A 22636-nucleotide genomic window follows, 5' to 3' on the forward strand; every position below is an offset into this window, starting at 1 on the left:
CACAGAAATGTCACACACCGGGGAATGCAATAATGGGATTTATGTATTACTGTTTCCTTCATGATTTTATTCTCGTTTTGATTTTCGTGCACTCCGTGTGGGTGTGAGTGCATCATCTCTGACCTTTGAAGTCTCTCTTCTACTTGTTATTTGCTTGCTTTGCTGCATACAGACACCCTACAGGTACAGATACGGTTCACACAATCCAGCAGCAGCACAGCAGATTCAAAATTAGACAATGAGCAGCTGAGGCTGTCATGACCCGTGCCATGCACGGCGGTTTAGTTTAGTTTTTCTCTTGTTGATCTTTCGCCTTGTTCCTTGTAAGTGTTCATTGTAGTGTCTTCTTTGTTCAGGTTCGTTTCTCTGTTCTACTGTGTATTCCTAATGTCCTCATAGTCATGCCATGTTTTATGTTAGAGTTCTGTATTGTCTTAGTCTGTACCCTTGCCCTGTCTTGTTCGTATTTTGTTAAGTTCCCCATTGTGTCTTGTCTTTGCCTGGTTTTGGTTACCTCCTGTTTTATTTTGAAGGTTCATGTTATGTGTCTTTTGTTACTTTACTTCCTGTGTTTTCCCTCCCGTGTGATTGTCTGATCGTTCCCACCTGTGCGTCATTAGTGTTTGCCCCTAGTGTATTTAAGTCCGTGTCTTCCCTTTGTCCTTGTCGGGTCATTGTCTGTGTAACCTTGCTGCCACCCATCTTCACCATAGTCATAGTTCTACCCTAGTTCCTTAGTTCCAAGAGTGTTGTCTTGTTTCATGTAAGTGTTTCATGTTGCGTTTCCTTTGTTCCTGTCCGCGTTTCTGTCCAGGTTTGAGTTGTTCCTTGTTTCGACTTTGTCTTTACTTGCCACAGTTCTGGTTTGTTTATCGCCGTGTTCTTGTCTTTGTTCATGTCTTGTCGTATGTAGAGTCCGCGTCCTTATTGTAGTCTGCGTTTCCCTCGTTAGTTATCGTTCCCTGCCATGTTCTTTTCATAGTGTTATTCGTTAGTTACATTATAATCTAGTTTCTGTGTTCTTGTCTTAAGTTATAGTTTAGCCGATTTATTCTCCTCGTTTAAGAGCGATTTTCTGTTTATTTACTCTTGTTATTCAGATTCTTGTTCCTCAATTTGCTAGGAGTGCATTTTGAGTTAGTTTCTCTTACCAAGTTCTTCAGTTGGTCAGTCCGTTTCATAGCCTTTTGTGTTTTCCTCCTTAAGGAGCGTTTTTGGTTTTCTAGTTTTGTAGCCATAGTGTTTTAGTTTTGTCATGTTCTATGTTACCTCCTGTTGCTAGTCTTGGTGTCTTTAGTAGTCTTGTTCTAAGTTAGTTAGTTCTTGTGCTGTCCCTGTTCCATCCATGCCCCGTTGTGTTTATTGAGAGTGTTAATTAGTTTCCTTAGTTGTAGGTTTTTGTTGTCTCAATAAATTTATTAATTACAATCTAGCCTGTCCCTTGGTTTGTCTGTGTTCATGTCCTGATTGAGTTTTCCTTTTATTGTATTATCCATAGTCTTGCCCTGTGTGTTAGTGAGTTCCTTGTGTTGTCCTAGTCTTGTCTCGTTGTGTTGCGTGTTGTTAATCCATGCTTCCCGTTGTGTCTGCACCTTGGTTCAACCCTTAAATTCACCCTTAGTTCCCCTCATAGTCTCCCTTAAGTCCCCACCTTCCTGACAGAGGCCAAGGTTCTGCAACAAAGGTTTTCAAATTGCACGATGGCAAAGATGATGCATGAGCCTAAAGGGACAGGTACATGCCAGTGTTTCAAAAACCACAAGTTAGTTACGTTTGGTTCAGTTATTTTGGTCTGCTTATCAGTGAGCAGTTGCAGTGACACACGGCTCATGGAGACAATGTAGGAAGATTATTTGTGCCCGATCGCCTTACTTTACATAATAAATCTGAGCCATCACTCAGTCCAGCCTGAGCACACAGACACGATCCAGAGTGGTTTACATTTTCCGAAAATGTCACCATCTCAGCAAAAGTGTCCAGAGATGAGGTTGAAAATTATATATATATAAAAAAAATAATAACTCGCCTGAGAAACTTCAAATTTTTAAGTTATCTGGTGGTAGTTGTCTGTACATCCATGGGTACATGACAAACAGGAAGTGCTAGTAGATAATTCTGCATACTTTGAATTGTGTTAAATTGACAAAATGTAAACAAATACATGAAAAAAGTGGGCCTCAAGTCTAACTTTCTACTTACATCCAGAGTGTCACATGTGTGTCAGACTTGAAAACCCCAGTATTACATTAATGATAATAATAACAACAACAATAACAACAATACTTGTTCCTAATTTTGATAATCAGTTCATTGATTGTCATTTATTAAGCAAAAGTGGCAAACATTTGCTAGTCCCAGCTTCTTAAACATGACGATTTATCACTTATTAATTGGGTTTGGGTGTCCTGGTTAGACAAAACAATCAATTTAAAGACAACACCTTGAGCTCTGCGTAATTCCTGAAGGCTGTTTTTTGCTACTTTCTCTAATTTTGTAGACGAAATGATTCAAAGGTCACTAGAAAAATGTAAATGACTGACAGCTGCAGCCCTTCTGTGCTGCTTTTCTGCTTTTCCTACCCGCTGAAGTTTTACGAGGGGAATAGAGAGGGCAGTGTTCCCTGTGAGAAGAAGGCATGTTGTGATTTTTCCATGGAGTAATATGGGATCTAGTACAGTAGCCTGTGTTTGAGTTCAGCCCAGGGTGTAGGGACGACTTCAAAGCCTACGGTTACACCCTGTGGTTAGTGTAAATCCAGGCGCACGCGAGCTGCCGCGTTCACACACATATACACACAACACGGGCACATAGTTGATATATACGCCACGCACTCTGCACTGTGTTGTAAAGCACACACCCACAGACAGGCGCACATTTATTTAAGTCCATAAAAACGGTTAACTGTGTTCTCACCCCTGAATTCCCCCACAGTTGGAGCATCATTCCCCTCCACCCGCTGTAAAACACACAGTCACACACACTTCCTGTCTGTTTCTTTCTCCTCGACTCACGTCTCTGCTTTAAACGGGCCTCTCTGAGGCATATTTCCCATTTGAGGAATTTCCTGTGTTCTGCTTATATCGAAGAGGAATGACAGTCCAAGAGTAGCACACACACACACACAGAGGCCATCTTTAGCCTGTCAGCGTGGGAGGGTGTGTGTGTGCCTCCCTGTTGTGTACATGCATATGAATGTGAGTGATGAGAGTGTGCGCACCCCTCAGAGGCCGTCTCTCTGGGTGGCAGAAAGGAAGGATCGCTTCCACCCGTCACAGTTAATGTTTCATCCAGTGGTGGTCCAGCTGTAGCGTCAGAAGAGTTTTGGACATTCCAAAACTCATATGTTACTGGTTGTATTTTCAGTTGTGTCGTGAATGGCAAGCTGGTCATGGAGACGCCACACTCTTGAAATGAGCAGCCCGCTGTTTGCTGGTTTCAGTTGCGAACAAGGAAAGCTGCACTTTCCACGAACCGCTTTTCACAAGCCTTGATGCAGTCGCTCTCTGCACTCGAGCGCCTGGGTTGTCAGGTAGTTGTGTCAGTTTCATCACGTAAAGTGTCTCTTTTTCCAAAACATTAATGGAGTTGAGTTTATTCTGTTCTGCCTGTAAATACATTCTGTAGCTTTGTCACCCTCTCTCTACAGAGTCATTTTCATATACAGAAATGTTCTGCCATTCATCATCAGTTTCTCTATGAAGTTCGCCTGCGCGCAGTTCATTAAAGCTTCATAATAGCCTCTTTAAACACCCGGTGTGTATTCTGGGAAAAGATAAAGGAGCACAGGAAGTGATCACATTTTGCATTTGCAGCAGGAGTTTGTTTTTCAAATAAACAAAATGATGGCAGGCAGCAAAGAGGGTGACAAAATTAGACCTACTCCATCCCTCCCACGTAAGAGGATTTTGTTAACTGAATGAGCAGGTGGAGGTTCAAGGTCCTCCAGCGCCCCATAACACGTCACTGTGTTTTAAGATGAAAGCTTTCTAAATTAGCTCAAGGGAGATTAAGGGTGGTTGATAGTTTGTTATCTAACTAATCTTTAACACCAAATCTTCAAGCTGAACTGAGTCTACTGAATCATCAATGGTCATCATTATCTTTTAACACCATTGTCAGGACAGCCATGATGATTGGTTAACTGTACAAACAGTGCTTATGCAGGCCCAGTTTTGTACTGAACAGTTTAAACCAGCAACAAACTGAGCTTAAATCTAAGAACAAACTAAAGGCAGTCAGAAACATATCACACGCTCTTATTGCGCTGGTGTTGTGAACGTTTAAAATGAAGCATTTCTTATCTCCACCTCTCCCTGAGGTATTTGGGCTCTGCATGTCTGTGTGCAGAGTGGATGGAGAAGATCGGAATGACTTCACCCGATAATCAGACGTAACCTTCCCGGATGAAAAATGGTACGCGAACGACCTGGCCGACTGGGCCCGAGACAGACGAGTGGCTGCTAGCATTTGAACAGACAGCCAGATCAGCTCGGATTTGGGTAATTAGATTTCCATGGTCTTAAATCTAATTTACTGTTTGTTTGAAGTCAACAACAAAACAAGCAGATGCCACTGTGTTCTCTAGCGTTTGAAGCCAGAAGGAGCAGTTGTGGGACTTGGACATCAGCCTCGAGCTGGACAGAAAGCGTCTGCCAGTATGCTGCAGTCATCAGCAAAAAAGTATGATGGCAAACATGCCAGTATAGTATTTATAATATTTTTAAATTTTATTTCAAGAAGCAAAACATATCAGTTAAAGTGTCCAAACCACCAATTTTATTTCAATTAACTTGTAAAAAATACAAGACAAGCTGTGAGAGAACAGTTCTTTTGAGTCTGAGAAAATAACCCTGTTGATGTCATAATGATGTCATCAGGGTTATCTTGAATTTAGGTCACTAAAATCGCTGATCGATTTATAGATTAATCATGTCAGCTCTACTTTTGAGTTTGCAATTTACCCATTTCAAAATGTGTTTTCTCCAAAGCTAAAAACCTAAAATTTAACAGAATCCCAGAATTTTTCTAAATTCAATAAATGCTGAGAGGCTTGCTCTGATGCCGTGCTTAACATTCAGATGTATTTGTTTAGATTATCTCCCCCCATTACACATTGTCTCAGCTTTCCTCTGCCTCCTCACCTTTTTGTCCCAAAGCACTGACCCTAATCTTTAATCGATATGTGCATTCATGTCAACCGCTCTCCGCTCCCTCGTAAACCACGACGGGTCGAGTTTCACGGTGGCATACTAAAACAGCTTTAATGCCACTTGAGTTCGATAACGCAGAGGCCCCGAAGCCGCCGCTGTTCTCCAGCACCTGCAATAAGTTTGCCCGATGCTGCATTTTTAAAAAGCTTGAGTCATCCTTGCAGAGGTGGTCCAATGAGATGGCAGCTTTTTGGATGTGATGACACACCAGCAAGTCTGGGATTCATGGGCAAAGTGAATTCCAGCATTAGTCAGCACCAGTTCATTTTCCTGGAGAAGCAGGTGACGCTTTATTTGTGACCCTTTATACTGCAAAAGACTTCTTATCAGCCTCATATCATGTGGTTTTAGGGCTACAAACTTAGTAGTAGTAAAAAAAAATACAGTTCTTTCTTCTTGATTTGAGAAGTTGTCTCTCTCAGACAGCACATCAAACAGTCCAAATGTGGATGAAGGGGTCCAGGCAGATTACACCCAAGCCTACGATGATCCACTCGGCTAATCCTGATCATAGTGAGTTGGCTGTGCCCCAATCTCACTGCTGGGGGAGCAGGCAACAACCGGCTCTAGTGATGAACCCACACCCACACTTCCCTATACTGCAATGAGATTGACCTACCTTTTAATATGGGATTAGACAGACGGTTTTATTGTAACCTGGGTGAAGACATCCCGTGATAACCATATGCACCGATTTTATGAAAGAAAGTGATTAAATCTGCCGCTGAAATAGACAAACTTCACTTGTGCACAGTGAATATTTGTTTCTTCGGACTGCGCTTGGTCAAAAATATTATTTTGTGAAAGAAAACCTCAGAAAATTAAGACTTAAGATCAACATTTGCTGCATTTCTTGGTCTCTCTGCATCAAGTAGTTCTTCAGTCATGCTGTCAGACACTAAGTCATGTCCAAAACAGTGTCAAATAGATTGTAATGCTGCCATTGTTGTGTCAAGTGTTTTCACGACTCTGACTGTGTCATAGCATGCTTTAAATATTCTAAAGACACAGTGAACTCTTGTACTGCGGCGTAGCCTGTTTAGCAGCACCTGTCTGATGTTTAACTGTCCATATGTCCTGCTCTAACACAGGGTAAACATAGTAATCCGGTGACGGCGAGTTCAGCCTACCGCCGTGTCTGTTGACGGTTGGGTGGTGGCAGAGTGGTGTTAGCGCGACTAGCATCTGCTTTCTGGCAGCGGAGGCGGAGGGGAGATTAGATGTTAGCATCGACGCTAGCTGGCTCTGCAGCTCCGGCCCAGGCCTCGCTCTCTAATCAGTGCTGGCAAAAGGCCTCCCTAAAGGCGGCTGGTGTTGACAGGACTGTCTGCGCCTCTCCGAGCTCAGGGTCTCTCCCTCCCATGCCACCCAACCTCCTTTTTTCTTCGCCTTGCTCCTGATCTCTTATCTCCCATCTCTTTGCCTTTACCCCAAAATCCACATTTCCAATGGCGACGTGCCGCCTGCTCCATCATGAGCCCTGAAACCTCTAAACAAAGGTGAAAATTGAATTTTATCTCTTAATTCAATTTAACATGGGGATTATTTCTCTGCTCCCATGTTAAATGCCTCATTCGCTTTATTTAAACCTGATCCAGTCCCCGATGCTGACAGGTTGATTACAGTCTTACACTGATGGCTCTTTCCACCCCCCTGAAAGAGGACAAGCTAATGAGTGGACTGGGAGAGGACGTGATGTGGGATGGAAGGAACAGGGCTGGTTTGCTCTATTCCTTCTCCTCCTCTAATTTTTCATGTGGTTTTGGGAACGGTATGACTGTCCTCGATGATTCAGCCTCGCATCAACCTCAGCGGTCTGTGTGAGGTTTGGCGATCGTGTTTGGGAGTGTCTCTTCAAATCAGTCTGGTTATACTGGTTTGGTTTAGTGGGTTAATTTCTTTCCTTCATAAATAATAGGTTCAGAAGTATATGTATGTTAATACAATAGTGGCATGCCAAATGTATGTTGAAAGAGTTGTTGGTTAATGTATCGTTATTCCCACAGTTCAGACTGGCCATGAAGTGATCCGTGCGTTTTTATTTTACCAGTAAAAGCAGTTCTGTGCTTTAACGTTAGTGTAATGATCAGAAAATTATCACAAAACCTTCAACCTGAACCTGCACCTCCATCTACTCTCGTTTTGATTTCCACCAATTTTTTGCAAAAAATATCTAGCTCTTTAACTGCTAAATGCTAATAGCTAATCGCTAAAAACAATGCAAGGAGTTATGTGATCCATTGTTGACATAACAGTGTTGATTGTAGCTGCTTTAATATCTGCCCGCTAATGTATTTAGCATGATTTAGCCACTTTAACTGCTGATTTTAATAATAAAATCAAAACCAAATATTTTGTGGTCTAGGCATCAGTACTCAGAGCTCCACTGTTACTGCAAGTTTAGCCCAAAGCTAACATGATGCTAGCCAAATTCTGGGTAGGAAACTCTCCATGAAAACTCGAAAAGGGGATTTTGGCCTAAAATCCCATCAATTTGGAAGCAACCAGCTTCATATCCTCCTTCATGATTAGTGACCAGTGCCATACCAGTGAACACGTATGGCATCTGAGCAATGTAAAAAATGAAAAAAACCCTGGATTTCACTTGTTTGTTTTCACCTTGCATGTCAATTTATCCAGCTGTCCAAATTTGCACTCACATTCTTTTGATTGGTCTACTCAACTCATAATGTCTGTATTTATTCCCCAACTCTGACATCTGTAGTACTGCGAGTGATGGATAGTTAAAGACCGGGCCCATTGTGAGCTCCTGCACTATAAATATATTTGATTTCATGTGGTTTGAGGTTGGAGTAATGAGCAGGGAATTAGGCTTTCAGCAGTCAGCGCTCACTGCTACCGAGTTGAATGCTTTTGCTCTGCTTGTTTGGCCTCTGCAGTCTCTTTCTCTCTCTCTGAGTCTCTCGCTCAGACCCTCTTTTCCCCCTCGTTCCCCCTCTCTGCCTTTGTTTCAGTGCTGCTGCTGTAGTTGGCCGTGCCTGCAAATGAGCACCGGGACAGGGCAATTATTCAGTGTGGGGCAAGCCCTGCACCCCTCCTTTAAACGCACACATACATGCTCCACTCGCCGTCATGTACGACTGTTTCATGCATTCATAATGCGAGCGTCTTTGAGCAAAAGAGCAGAATTTTAGACACAGAGAGGAGAATGAAATTTTCTTGGATAGAGATTTATCTTGGAACTCGGTCCCCTCGGGTGGGATGAGCAGCGTATCCCTTTCAAACGTGAATTAATGTGACTGACACATGCATGCAAACATACACACATTTTTTGTGCTCAGACACGGCGAACCCCTCCCATCCCTCCCCCCACTATACACCCCTCCCCATTGCAATGGAGACACTGGTTTGGTTGCAGAGTGTGTGCTAGTGAAGGGGAGTCGAGGGGGGTTGGAGATCTATGTGAGACGGCACGCCGGTTTGCTCCGTGTGTGTGTGTGTGTGTTTGTGTGAGCTGCAGCAGTTTGCTTGCCGGCTCGGCTCGCCGGCGAGAAAGCATCAGCCATCTCTGTCAGTGCGGCGCTGCCCCTACGACTCCTGTTCTCTCTTTCTTCTGTCTCTCATCTTTTTTTTCTTTTGCTCTCTCTGCAGAAGCCGCTGCCTTGCCCCCCCCCCCATTGTGCACTCTTTGCAGACAAAAAGCTGGAGTATCTGCCCTACCCCACCAGGTAAGACGCTATATATTTTCTTTGACATGGAAGCGTATCTGTTGGATTCTTTCTGTCGCTTTATTGCTTGGAAAATGATGAAGAGTAAACTGGGACATCAGTTTTTATAGTGGCAGGAAATATGAGGTATATTAGCATTAATAGCTCGAAATCAGAATGACTCCCCTTTTGTTGGTAGATCTGGGGGCAAAGTGCTCTTTCCTTTCTGTTTCAGTTTCCTCTTCTCCCCGGAGCATGTTTCCAATCATATCATCTACCCTTTGTTTGCAGAGATTTTAATTATCCAGGATATTTGCTACTGACATTTTCAAATAACTGAGTGAAAAAGCAGGTGTTGTGATATGCCAGGGGCTGCTGCTCTGTTTTGGTGGACTTTCGTCTTTGTGACGTATCTCGTCTAGACATTGCTGATTATTCAGCCAGCGGGAAAGCATAGTTCACCGTGAGTGTGCTGCGACTCCTGTGTGCATGTGAGGAAAAAAAAAAGGGATGTAAAACCCTGATCCTGTCATTTTTTGCTCTTTGGAGCAAGAGATGATTTCAATTGGAAATAATGGCGATTGTGGTACAAGTAGAGCTGTGATGGCATGTGGCCGTTGGCGGTTAGCGACTCATAGCCAACAGATTGTTGGTGGTTTTGGGGTGGGAATGACACCAAGCTGAGCCAGACCAGAGGACAAATTACTCCGCCTGTCAGCGTCGGCAAAGCTGGCTGTCACAAGTTTGCTGACGGCTCGGTCGGGTTTTGATGTGAGCAGGTGGCGATGGAGTGATGAGACGCCGACTCAGACTCACTGTCTTTACCCCCTTTTCTCCCACCCTTTCTTTTCTTCTTCCCTCCTACTCTTGTTTATTCCTCCCTCTGCATGTCCCTGCCTTTATCTTTTGTGATCTGTCATTTCTCTCCCACTCAGCCTCCCTTTTCTGTTTGTTCGGGAACATGGTCAGTTGGGCCCAGTACTACCTTACAGATTCCATCCAAGGGGGACAATAAACAAAACCTGAAGATGATAAGATGATATTAAAAAAGACTTTTTCATTAAAATGTATAGCTTTGTTTTGTCTTCAATAACTCTGAACAGACAGGAAGTTTTTAAAAATTATGATCAAGGTGATGGAAAAATGTGCACTTTTCTGTTTCACTTGGGTCTAATTGTACCACTGATAAATGTTTAAATCATTCGAAAGTAGAATTGTTGAAAAGTTGTTTACTTAATACTGCCTAGTAATGACAAATGTCTGGTAAGTCACATTTCACCGTAAAGCTGAAGATGTCATCTAAATTGACCGTGTTTGCAGCTTTCAGCCTCTCCTTTGTCTGCAGAGCTAACGTTAGCTAACATTACAGTACCTGAACATGACAACACCACACACAGAATCACTGCTGCTCAGAAGGTCCGAAGATCCTCATTAAGGTGATTGAGATATTTATATTGATCTTCTTAAAAGTGTAACAGGGATTCTGACTATTATTTAGTGTGTGCTCGCTTTACTTGTTGGTCAGTATTATTCGACTTCTAGCTAGCTACAGCATACCGGGTTTGATGACGTACAGTTAACTAGCACAAGATTGACATTTGTTTTTTTTGGAATACCAAAAACATGTCTTGTTAATCCTCACTAACTTATTAACTAATAACAAATGTCTGGTAAATCACATCCAACCATACAGCTGAAGATATCATCTAAATTGACCCTGTTTGCGGCTTTCAATCTCCCCTTATCTGCTGAGCTAATGTTACGGTGGCTAGCATGATGTAGTTCTACACACCGAGGTTCACCGCTGCTCAGCCATGATTGTCTGAAGAGCCTCGTTAAGTGATGAAAACTTAAATAAAAAAAAAATATATATTTATTCTTCTTAAAAATTCAATTGAGGGATTCTGACATTTATTTACTACCTGCTAGCTTTTGCAATTGGTAAGTATGGTCAGTACTCGCCTACAAGCTAGCAGGCAACGTACTGGGCTGGATTATGTGTGCAGTTAGCTAACACAACACAAGATTGTTGATTGACTGTCAGACTTTCTGATGTTTTTGAATACTAAAAAGATGCAATCCTCGTTAGTGGACTAAATATCAAAAGGGTACAGAGAGGGGCTTTTTCCTCTCAACAAATTTTTGGCAGAGCTTGCAATGCATATTAATGAGCTAACAACTAAAAGTGCATGTTAGATTTTGACTGAATCATGAAAGAAATGATATATGTAAATCAATAAATGAGAATGGACAGCTCTGATTTTTCCCTTCATTTCGTGGGGGACCATTTGGCACAAGAAGGATGTAGTCTTGGACATTTTTTGTTCTCAGGGGGACATTGTTGTTCCATTCTGCTTCCCTGTTCCTTCCTGTCAGTTTCCAGTACATGTGTTTATGTCTATGACTGTGCTAGAAGTCACCATGGTGTCTGTCACATCCCCAGTGACTTGCCCCCACTTCACCTCCAGCCCCTCTCCCTCTATCTGTCTCCGTCTGCCTGCATGGTTGCTGGGCAGCTCTGAGGCGAGCTGTCTTTTCCTGGGAACCAGCTTCAAATGACATGCCATGGCGTAGGAGGGGAGGGCGAGGGGGCACCCTCTCCCTGTCCTCTTTTTTGGGGTCACAAATGGAGTCCTGCCCCCCCCAATCGTCGTCCTCCTCCTCCTCTTCCCCTTTTTCCTGCATCCCTCTCCCAGTCCTGCCAAGCTCATGCCCTCGGAGCGAGGTCGTTGTTTGGCACGGAGGTCGGCGTAGCGGTCGGTTAACCAACTGTTGCCGTGCTCGCAGGGCAAAACCAGTGGGTGAGAGGGACATTGTTTTGGAGTCAACATCGCCCCTGGGTCCAACTACCGCTTGTCAGCAAGACATTTGAAATGCAATGGAGATAAATGTAGGTGTTCCAGAGATGCCAAGTGTGAAAAAGAAGGTCATTGTTTCTATATCTTGGGCTTCTTCCCTTCTCTAACTGACTTAAGTTCATCTGAAACAGATATTTGAATTGTGGTTATGCTGGAACGCACAAATGCTTTCAGTTGGCATTTACTGGAAATATAAGATCCAGTGTTTGTGGACATTGACCGCACCGACCAAATACGTCTCTGAAAAAGTACTAAAAAATTGCTGTTGTGCTTTTTTGGTTTTGGATTTCATAGAGAAGTGATGTGTATATGCTTCCCCTATTTTAGAATGCATTGATTCCTATGGTAGTCATTTTCAGTTTTAGTTGCAAGCGCAACAAAAAAAAGAAAAAGTAGGTCCACTCAAGACCTGTTTACTTGCTTTTTTTGTGGTGCTTACAACCACATCTCAGCGGAAGACGTTTGCTCTGTGTATCTTCAATGTAAATACTGAGCAGTGACTTGGAGATGCAGCTGAGAATGCATGTAAATGGACCTCGAGTTGGGATTTTTTCTTTCAAATGTCTCTCACTGTTGCACTGTTTTGAAAAATTCTCTGACCTTGAGTAAAGATTTTATCCTAACTCCCATGTCCTCAGTCAGTCATAGTTACATCTTATGAACAGAACCATGGACACTGGAGAAGGACTTCATGCATGTATCGTACCAGCTAGTTGATTATCCAACTGCCATGTCAGATTTTTAAGTCATCCAGTAATTGCAAGTGTATTTTTCAATATCAACCTCTGACACTGCAGTGTTTTTTAACCATCGAGGCATTTCATACCTATCAGAGATCAATGTGTAATGTGGGTCAGCAGCAGTGGCAGACTGCAGGAGAAAGGGACATTGCAGTCGACCCAGCACCTCCCTCGACTTTGACAGAACGCCCCAAGGTGTCTGTTGACAAGTGATACTTGATGGTGTATGTAGCTGGATGTCAGAGTGCTGACAAAGATGAGGTGAGCCATAGAGACGGATGAAGCTGAATACAATAGACAGCGTGTTATTTCAGGTGGACCGCAGGACAGTTGGTGAACCCGTTATACGAGCTTGAATGTGGCGTGGCTGAGGAGTATGTGATGATTCTGCATCACGGAAAGAAGGGATTACTGAAGATGTGAGCATCCTTTCAGTTAATCCACAAAGCACTTGCACCACTTTCGAGAAGAATTTATAAAAGTTAGTCACAGCTGTCTAAAAATTTGATGCACGATAGAGAGTAAATGGGCTGAAGTTTAATTTATGGGATTGTCTTTGGAGCCTAATATGTTGCTAGAAAGCTGATAATGAAAAAGAAAGTAAAGCAAAGAATTTAGGACGCTTGTCAATGTCTATCTTACTAATCAGCTGCACAAAATATCAATGCAGATGCAACTGAATTGTAAAAGCAAACCAGATTTGCCAGAACAAACCACTTAACAGCTGCAGTCTTCTCTTACAATGTTATATTTTACACATTTTCCACGCATTCACACTCTTGAGGGTTAAAGCTTCCCAGGCCCAATTTTGGGCCACCTTGTCTTAGCATGTTGATGGATGAATATGTGTGTAATGCTCAGAGGCCACTAAGAAACCTACATATATATATGAACATAGATATCTCCCACATGTCTCCACTCTGAAGTGCAGCTGTCGCCTTGGGGGCGCAAAGACCTGCACCTGGTCCTGCCTGGTTTACACAACGCAGCAAGGAAAAGTGCTGCTGGCCTGTGTTTGAGCTTGCAGACTGTTTGAGGGGCAGAGAGCGTGTTTGGTTTTTGCATCTACAGTACGAGGCATGTGTGTTAACATGTGGATCCGAGGTCTTCTCCACTGCTGCGGCATGTGTCTACCGATCACATGCCAGTGGTGACAATGATTCATGCATTATGTTCAAGTCTGAATGATTTCCTGAAAAGAAAGTTGCAAGTGAAGTAAATTTACAGGGAAAATAGAAGCACAGTTCAACTCTTAGCGCCCTGAAAAGCAGATTTCCAGATGGAATTTCCTTTTACCGCTCCATTTAATCCAAAGTAAATATTATTCCTTCATTATTGCACACTTTATTCCCTCTATATGTTGAGTTGTGTGCTTCCCTGTTGATAAATGTCACATTTTTTGCATGGTTGGCTGACCTGCTGTGCACTAATTAAAAGAATCTCCGGGTTGCATTAGTCGCTAGCTGGAAGTCATTAATTGGAAGTGTACCAATTACCAATCGTAGCACACTCTGTCTCTAATTGCACAATTAGTGCCAAATTATCTGGTTGCTTCAGTGAAACTTAACCTGGGTATTATGAGGAGTTTGCTTTCTCTCCTTCATTGTTTTAGAGCCATTTTTGTTTTATGATTACCGTGTGCGGAGAAAGTCTCTCTGAGTTCAAGCATGCCATGTGACCTCCAATTCCAACCTCGCCCACTACGCCAACATTACCACCAATGCTGTGAAATTAACATTTTAATCCAAGCCTTTCCCAATCTCTTAGCCTGAAGTGCTTTTGCCGCTGTCAGGACTCGGGATCATTCACTCAGAAAGACGTTGCCTCTGAACATAATCCTGCGATTACGTTTGCCACCACAATGTCCTGGAAACATTGTACGATATCAGTTTCTAGGAGGCAGGTTTGACGTGGAAGACAACCTTTTTGAGTGTGCGCCTGTTTGATCCCAGCCAGTTTTGTGGGTGCACCTCATTACACCGCTCGCAGTGCCCTGCTCCCCCTCCATCTTCAAACAATCACGCTTATAGTTTGTCTGGTCATCAGTGTCTGTGCTCTCTCATGCTCAGCTCTATTCTTCCTCCAAACTAATTAATGAGCCTCCCTCCTGGCAGAGTTTGGCTCATTAGCCCCTCTGTGCAAAGAGCGGAGGTGCAGAAAACAGCGTCCAGTGTGTCTGTACACCTGTAAGATTGCATAGCTGTTGTAAACAGAAGCCCCTGCAGAACAGAGGACTCATGGACCTCATGGAGAGTCGTGATTAAAAAAGGCGAAGTGAATCACAGATGCAATTACTCGCTGGCTCACATCGAGGGAAGTCGGTGATGAAGATAATGAGGAGCCAAGTTAGTATCTAAAATGGTTATGAAATCTCAAATGATGTGGAAAAAGAGTGAGGAGTTGAACAATATAAACCTCAGTTGTTACTGAATTTGAGTTTTCAGTGAAGTTTGGTTTCCTAATTGCGGTCGCTATTATGGAAATTAGTAAATCATGTTTTTAAATGTTTTCTTTCGTTTTATTTTGAACCTTTGTCTATTATCGATCATATGTTGGACAAACATAGAAGAACACATTGTTCAACATTCCTCACCTTGACCACAACTCCTCGTGGCTTTGATGTATTAACCACGCATGTGTTTGTGTGTCTGCTATGTGGAGGCGTGCACTGGCCTGAGGGAATGTGTGCGTGTGGGAGGGAGGAGGAGGCTGTCTGCGTGGATTATAGATGAGGAAGTGGGGGCGATGGCCATGTTGAGAGGGGAGGAAGCAGAGACCTCAGAGGAGAGGCTCTGTCAGATGTGCTGGCTGGACCCCCAGGTTGGACCGAAACACACCAAACACAGCCAGAGCAAACCACTGCAGCTTCAGAAGCCGCATTATGAGCATGAATCATGTAATTTCTTGTGGTTTGATTTCACTTGCGTATCTCCTTTAGGTCCCAAGTGACACTTCAGTGATTTAAAGTACAGTGGGATTGCTTAATAACGCAATCATGCTTCATTTTCTAGCCTGTAGTAGGAGGTAGGAGTAGTTCTGGAAGTTGCTACTCAGCCTTCGGATGACATTATATATCTTCTGGCAGCCATATTTGATGTCCTCAGGAAACTGGGACTACATTACGAAACAAAGTAGTGCTGGAAATTCCTGTTTATGTCAGTATTTGGTGCATAACTCATAAAAAAAAAACTGTTTAACACCGTGCCAAAGACTAGACTGTCACAGAAAGCTGTCCAGACATGGGGAATGCTTCACAAACAAGACGGCAGCTGTCAGGAGAGGGAGCGGGTGGTCCGATAATCAGAGGCTCGGCAGTTCGACTCCCTAGCAAGGCGAAGTGTCCTCAGGCAAGACACTGGCCTTCAGCTTCAGTACCAACATTTTTAAAGGTCTGTGCATGACAAATGTGGTCTGGTTCTGTAACAGAAAGATTGCAGCTAATGCGGTTGCAGTTAATAAAATGTGAAGCTTCCTGCATGATAGTCTGACCCCCGTCGTTTCTGCCTCGTTATACCAAGCCCCAAGGAACAGTGCTGGTCTGTGAGCTAGCTTAGAGCCATCAAAGCTATTTGATGGCGTTCATGTGTGCGGGGAGACAACAGGAAGTCACATTTAGTTCTTAATACGCCCATGCTAGCTACATGCACGCTAATTCCTGCATTGGTTCTGAACGTTGGCATTGGACGTAAACATACATATTCATCCAGAAACATGATTCCCAGGTTGATGAGGTGTGGGTTTAAGAGGCAAGATCAGGTCATAGCCTGTGCCAAAGTGTCTGAATTGACATATTCTTGCATATTGTGATGATTAATGCAGCATTTTCATTCTTTCGTCAGTGTTTGGTCCATCTGAAAGGCTGTGTATGGTCGAGTCTGAAAATGACATTTGGATGATCAAATTCCTGCAGGATGAGCAGTGTTAGAGATCAATACACCAGCATTAAAGGATTGCCTGCAGAACCACTGCTCGATAAAAGCTGAACTGGATCATTCTGGAAATGTCTTTCTGTGACGTTCCCCTTTATCTCTTCTCTTGGCTCATTTCAGCACAGTTTTGCACGGTTTATCAGGCCTTTTAGCGTGGCGCTGAGATTAGGATTCATTTCCTGTTTGCCTCATCTCTGATGATGAAGTCAAATCTGTGGATTAGGTCAGACTCTGACCTCCTTCCCCTCCTTCCTCTCTCCATGACTCTTCCCTTCCTCCTCCTCTTTTCTCTTTGCCTTCTGCTTGACCCATTTGGCCTCCCTCCTCCCGGGAGGAGCATGCAGGTCAGCGCGGAATGTCAAGCAAAAAATGCGCCGTCAAGTGTGTTCCTCCTTTCCAGAGGCTCAAGACAAATTGCTTGTTTGTTCAACCCTGTTCTCACTGTTTGTGCCCATCTCATGAAATACCGACCACTGGATGTGCTCACAGAGTTGATGGTAATCTTGGGTGACTGATAAGATTGTGAAAATATAAAATTAGCATTATTTCATCCCGTAAAAGCTGCAATTAATGAGGTTTGAGATTAGATATGACACGCCTCAGATACTTGATCATAAGACAGGCTGTGGTTATCAGACCATTAGCGCAGTAAAAATAAAGGAGACATTTGGTGACAATGCTCAAACAGATGATAATTGTTTTTGGAATTCACTCATTAGTCCATTAATTTTCCCAATTACAGTTAACTTGCATCAGTTTGTTGGCTTTGTTTCCAGTTAAGATCACAAGCGCCACATGTTCCTAAATGTTCCCTGAGAGAATTAAAAAAACGTGGGCGCACTGTTGGAAAAAAGATTGAGACAATTTTTTTTTTTGTTAGAGGCTTACTGGAGGTTTCAAAACAAGCAGGCGACTGCTGTGTGAGAGAGGGATCATTTGCTGTGGCAGTTAAAAACATGGCTTTGAGTACAATGCTTCTATTCTCGTCACGCTCCTGATATTTTTGGGCTGGGCGGTAACTACGCATCTATCCATCTATTTCTCTTTCCTCATCCCTTTTTTTTCCCTCAGCCTCCCTGGCTGGCCTCAGAAGAGACATTACTTCCTGTGTGACTGCAGATTCTCTCTTTTTCTCTCTCTTTCTTCCTGTTTTCTTCCCGCTCCACCCCCCGTCTCTCAGTCACTATCAATGTGAGTCATTTGACCGGTGTTTTGGATTTTAATACGACTCCAAATATTTTCCTCCTTTTCGTGAATTCTGTTTTTTTCTTTGGTTCTATCAACCCCTGCTTCTTTCAACAGAAGCATAATAAATTAATTTATAAATTTGGATTCAGTAAGACAAAAAAGGCTTTTACATACTACGGCTTTGCTGAAAAGGAGTCTGAAGAGGAATGAAACATGAGTAGTAAGATGATTTTTTACAAACCATGAGGTTTACCAAACTTTGGAAGAGAAAGGAAAGGTGGACGTTAAAATGATAACTCAAAATTTCCATTGGAAATTGGTCGATTGTGTAACTTGTACAGATCTCAGCAATTTCTTCATAACTATTAAAAGTGGTGCAGAAAATTAGGAGCATGCTACGTTGCATTAAAGCATAACTGTCCTTCAGTAGAAGTCCTTGTCTTTCCTCCTCTGTGTATTCTGTTTCCTTCTCTTCACCCCAGGCCTCTTTTCTCTCCTCTCTAATAAATCAACCTCCTTCCTGTTTGGAGAATCTCAGCTCTGCTCTCTCCGGGTCCCTCTCCTCCATCCACTATCTCTTTCTTTCTCTGTCCAATTGCCTGCTTTGGCGCCAGAACCCCCCCGACGGTCCTTTCACAGTGCTTTAATGTTAACAGGATGCTCTGTTTTCTACCTCCTTACGCTCCCAAAGCAGAGTAAACGTGCAAGTCTTTCTTCCTTCATCGCCGGCTGAAGCCTTAACTCATCCCCTGGCTCAGCCCCAGCGGACCAATCCAAGAATTTGACAAATCTCAAAAACAGCTCACCAGTGGAGTCGGTCTAGTTGACACATAGATGATAAGTTCACTTGTAAACACTTGTTTATGAAAAATGGACACTTTGATTTCTTTCTGGATTATGATCATCACTTGGAAAGTATCCTGCTGACCTCTGTAGTCAGACACTCATTAACTTAAACACAGGTCTGTTTTTTTATGCAATGTTTCTTTCCATTTTCAGTGTATGTCCACTGAAAGAGCTTGTTTTTGCAGCTGATGCTTTGCTCACATTGTTATTCTAAGCGTCTGACAATATTCTGGAAAGGAATCCCTGCAGAGATGGACCTTTTGGTTCAAGAGTAACATCCTTTTTGTTGAAGCAGAAACGGCCCCTGTATTGCTCTCGCCTAACCCACCAGACCTCCTTTACAGAAACAGTAATTTAATTGTTGTAAAACAGACTTTATTCAAATGTGCAAAAACAAAATAATACTCACTCACTTCCTGCTTTTTTTTCCTCAATCAAATATTAATTTCCACAATGGACTGTCTGGATTTCTTTTATTTTGATTATGCGTTGACTGCCCTACTGCTGGCTCAGCTCCATATTGACTGTACATGAGAGTGGTATAAATATTTTCATCCAACTGATGGCAAGAAAGCTAATAATTCTCTTTTTATCTCATATTTCCCTAAATGGAGAATTATTGCATCAGTGCCAATCCACACACGTTCTCAGTATTTCAAAAGGATAATGAAATCATGGAGAAAAGTTATTGCCTTTTTTTTTTTTAATATATACATATGTTTCGCCATCTTAACTGACAGGGTGTTATAAAATAGATTTATAAAAGATAAAATTTTCTGAAATTTGATAATGTGAACAAAATTAGAGACTAATGCCATTACTTTCGATATAAAACATGCAAATGCAATTCTAAGAATAAATTAACATGAAATTGATGATTCAGTCCTGTGATGACACTCATGATCACAAAACAAATGCAGTGAACAAAAAGGGATTTACTTGTGTGCGCACGTGCACACGCTCATGTACACACTCCGAATTGATGAGACAGTCTTTGCCTTTGTTGTTGTCCACAGCCCATCAGCGGCGGCTTAAAAAGAGGCAAGGCAAGGTTTGGATTAATGTTGCTGGCGGACTACAGGTGACAGAGCTAAGCGGCTGTGTGCATTCATGGCTCACGCATGACGGTGTTTAACACAAGGCTGAGATGAGGGCTGTCTTGTAAAAAGTCCCTCATTTGATTCTGGACTAGCCAGGCTGGATTCAGAGGTTAGACCTTAAAGCTGTCAGTGAATTAAACAGGCTTTGGATTTAGTCAGACCCAATCGCGCAACTCTTTTTTTTTTTTTTTAGGGTCAAGTGTTTAGTGCTGCAGTTTTTTGATGTCCTAACATGTATTTTCTCTTCTTTGCTTCCCGTTCATGCAGGTCTGAGCAGACGCCTCAAGTCAGCACTTGTCTGTTTCATCCATAAGTGAAGACAGCTCTTCAAGGTAGGTAAGCTAACAAAAAAACCTGGATCACCAGCGATCATGCTAACACTCTCTATGGTTAACGTCATGTTTAACAGCCAGAACTGGATCTTCACTCATAACATGAATGAGACAAGTTCTGCTAAATCAAGAGCACAAATTAATAATTTGACAACACTAATTGTTCATTTGAAAGGCCATATAATAAATTGTCTCTGTAATTGACCATGTTAGCATGCTAACTTTTGCCAGCACCACAGGAATGTTGTTAGTTTGGTATTTGGTCATCAGATAAGTATTGAACAAATTAAGATTTCAACCCAGTAATTAAATAAGTTTGATGAAAAGTGAACAGTTGGTGCAGTTATTGAGACATTTCATTCAAAACCACCGATGTCAAACCTCATGGTGGCATTAGAGGAAAAATCAGAGAGGATTCGTCAGCAGGATTCGTCATCAGGGAACCTTGAATATCTGTCCACATTTTCACGCAATGCAACCAACCGCTGTGCCGTTATTTTCATCTGGACCACAGTGGTGGACTGACAGACTGACCATCAAAGCAACATTGCCATCCATTGTGCTCATCTGCTAGAAATTCTGTATTTAATCATATAAACTGGTTGCAGGTACCCTCTTTTGGCTAAATACAGTGTTTAAGGTGGGATATTCCCATCAATTAAAAGAAAAAGCAAAAACATAGAAGCCTGGACAGCTGCCAGATGGTATACTATGCACCACTTCTACTCCATGACATTTCACACTCACTTTTCCCATGACTCATGGGGCCCGGGAGTCAGATCTAAGTGGCTGCACTCAGCCAGATGATTAGCTCGGTCGTTCATGGATATATAATAGAGGGGGAATTATGCTCGACAACATGTGGGAAGCTGGAAGGGGCAGTTGTTTGGGTTGATGTCATGCAAGATATTTTTGAGCGCCAAAAAAACGGTCATTAACTTGAAACCCCGGTCTCATGTTTTGAGCCTTCGCTGCTTAAATGTGTCTGACCTCCATGATGGGACATGTCTGCTGTTTGAGCGCATAAGTCCATATTTAGCCCTTGTTAGGACATGACATGTTTAGCTTTGTGGATGCATCGGAGGACGTCAGTGAGAGGGTGTGTTTGTTTACGTGTGCGTGCGGTCGATTTTTTGGGTGTTGGGGTTGATTTGAGCAGGGTGTGTGTAGGTGTGTATAGGCGTGGGCATGCAGGGCGTGGGCTGTCAACAGTCATCATAATCTCGTCAGCCATGAAGGACTCATAAAAAAGCAGGATGACTGAGAAGGAGGGAGTGACTGCTGAAGAGACAGCCGAGAGCTTAGTGGGAAAATGTCACAGTTGTTGCGCCTGTTATTCTTGCAGACATGAGCAGGAATTAGCATATTATTAAGAAGTTTGAGTTTCTGAAGGTGGCACTCTACATGCTCTTTTTCATGGTCACCACCCATTTCCTCCGAACTAATGGCCATTTCTGCTGAGACATCTGGAAGAATTTTCCCAGAAAGGGCCTAAAAAGCAGTGTGTGTTTAAGGGCTGCAACTCGCCATTATTTTCATGGTCGATTAATGTGCAAATTATTTTTCTGATGAACTAATTATTGATTTTAATTGATTTGAAATGAGTGAAAATTGCCCATCACATTTTCCCAATTTTTGATGTCTCCAATCATTATGATTTTTAATTAGCAAAATAGTTGCTTAGTAATGTCCTATTGATTTGAATTGAATCTCAATCATCTAATCAGTTTAGCTCCAGTGTGTTTAAAACATCAATATTTATACATCAACTCAATCAATGCAGTTATGTATGTTTTTTGAAAAGCTAAGGTTTCAAAAAAAAAAAAAGTACCAACAGGCTGTTTTTGTTGGTCTGACTGCAATGCTATGTGCTGATTTATGTCGTATAATGGTGAAGTTTTCATAGTCAGGGGGTCGGGATCCCCTCTTTGCACAATGGACACAATCATTGTGTCCTTCTGGTGCTCTTCAGTTTGAGGTTTCGAACAGTTAAGAACTGGTACTTGAGGCACTCAAGAAGGTAGTGAAATAGCCTTTAATGATGCATGGCTATTCATTTAAAATGCAGGTAATGCCAAGCATGTGCTTACCTGTAGGCTGTTTAATTCACTTCCCTCTTGAGTGCCTCAGACGTATTTAACATTTCTTTCATTTTCATTTCCTTTACTAGATCTTAAAATTTACTTTCCCCTTATTACTAACACGGTTGCCTCAGCTATTTTGATAATGTTGAGTAATGAAAGCATGAAATCTGTTCAAGGGACAAAATTCTCATGATTTTTCTCTTTGAAATCCTGTTGTTTGTGGCATTTTTTGGCTTTAGCTTTTATCGTAACAAAACAGTTCTGCACAAAGAGACCACCCCCGCTCAGCCAGCCGAAAAGTCTAAAATGACATCATCATTCCAACCAGCAACCAGCTATCAGCGTATTGATGAATTTAAATGGCTCGGCTCCCATTTGTGTCAGTGCAGTTAGGAACGACCCTCGGGCCTGCGCCTGGAGGATCTGGTGACCTATTTCAGGATCTATAACATGGTCAAAGTCCGCTCTGTGCAGCCAGTATCCTCTCCAGACCATTGCCAGCCCCTCCCACCCCCGGGTCCCATATCACCATGGGAACAATGACATCGATGTGCGGTGAGGCTGATGTGTGCCAGGAAGCATCTACTCCTGTGATGAGGCTGAAACTGAATAGAGCGAAATGCATGCATGCAGGCAGTGAGAGGAGGCAATAAATCAGTTTGATTTAAATTCAGTTGTCTT

General features: G+C 42.6%; 1 protein-coding gene across 2 annotated transcripts in view; it reads left to right on the top strand.

Moving 5' to 3' along the window:
• LOC121627191 (microtubule-associated protein tau-like) overlaps positions 1 to 22636 on the top strand; it is a 60642-nt gene that overhangs the window by 13152 nt on the left and 24854 nt on the right. The window contains exons 2-3 of one of the 2 annotated variants that reach the window (XM_041965941.1): positions 8823 to 8899; positions 19807 to 19875. The gene's annotated coding sequence lies outside the window, so the exon portion shown is untranslated. The remainder of the gene's footprint in view (positions 1 to 8822; positions 8900 to 19806; positions 19876 to 22636) is intronic. The other variant, XM_041965940.1, reaches the window with a different exon arrangement.

This window comes from Chelmon rostratus, chromosome 24 (assembly GCF_017976325.1).
Source record: "Chelmon rostratus isolate fCheRos1 chromosome 24, fCheRos1.pri, whole genome shotgun sequence".
NCBI lineage: Eukaryota > Metazoa > Chordata > Actinopteri > Chaetodontiformes > Chaetodontidae > Chelmon > Chelmon rostratus.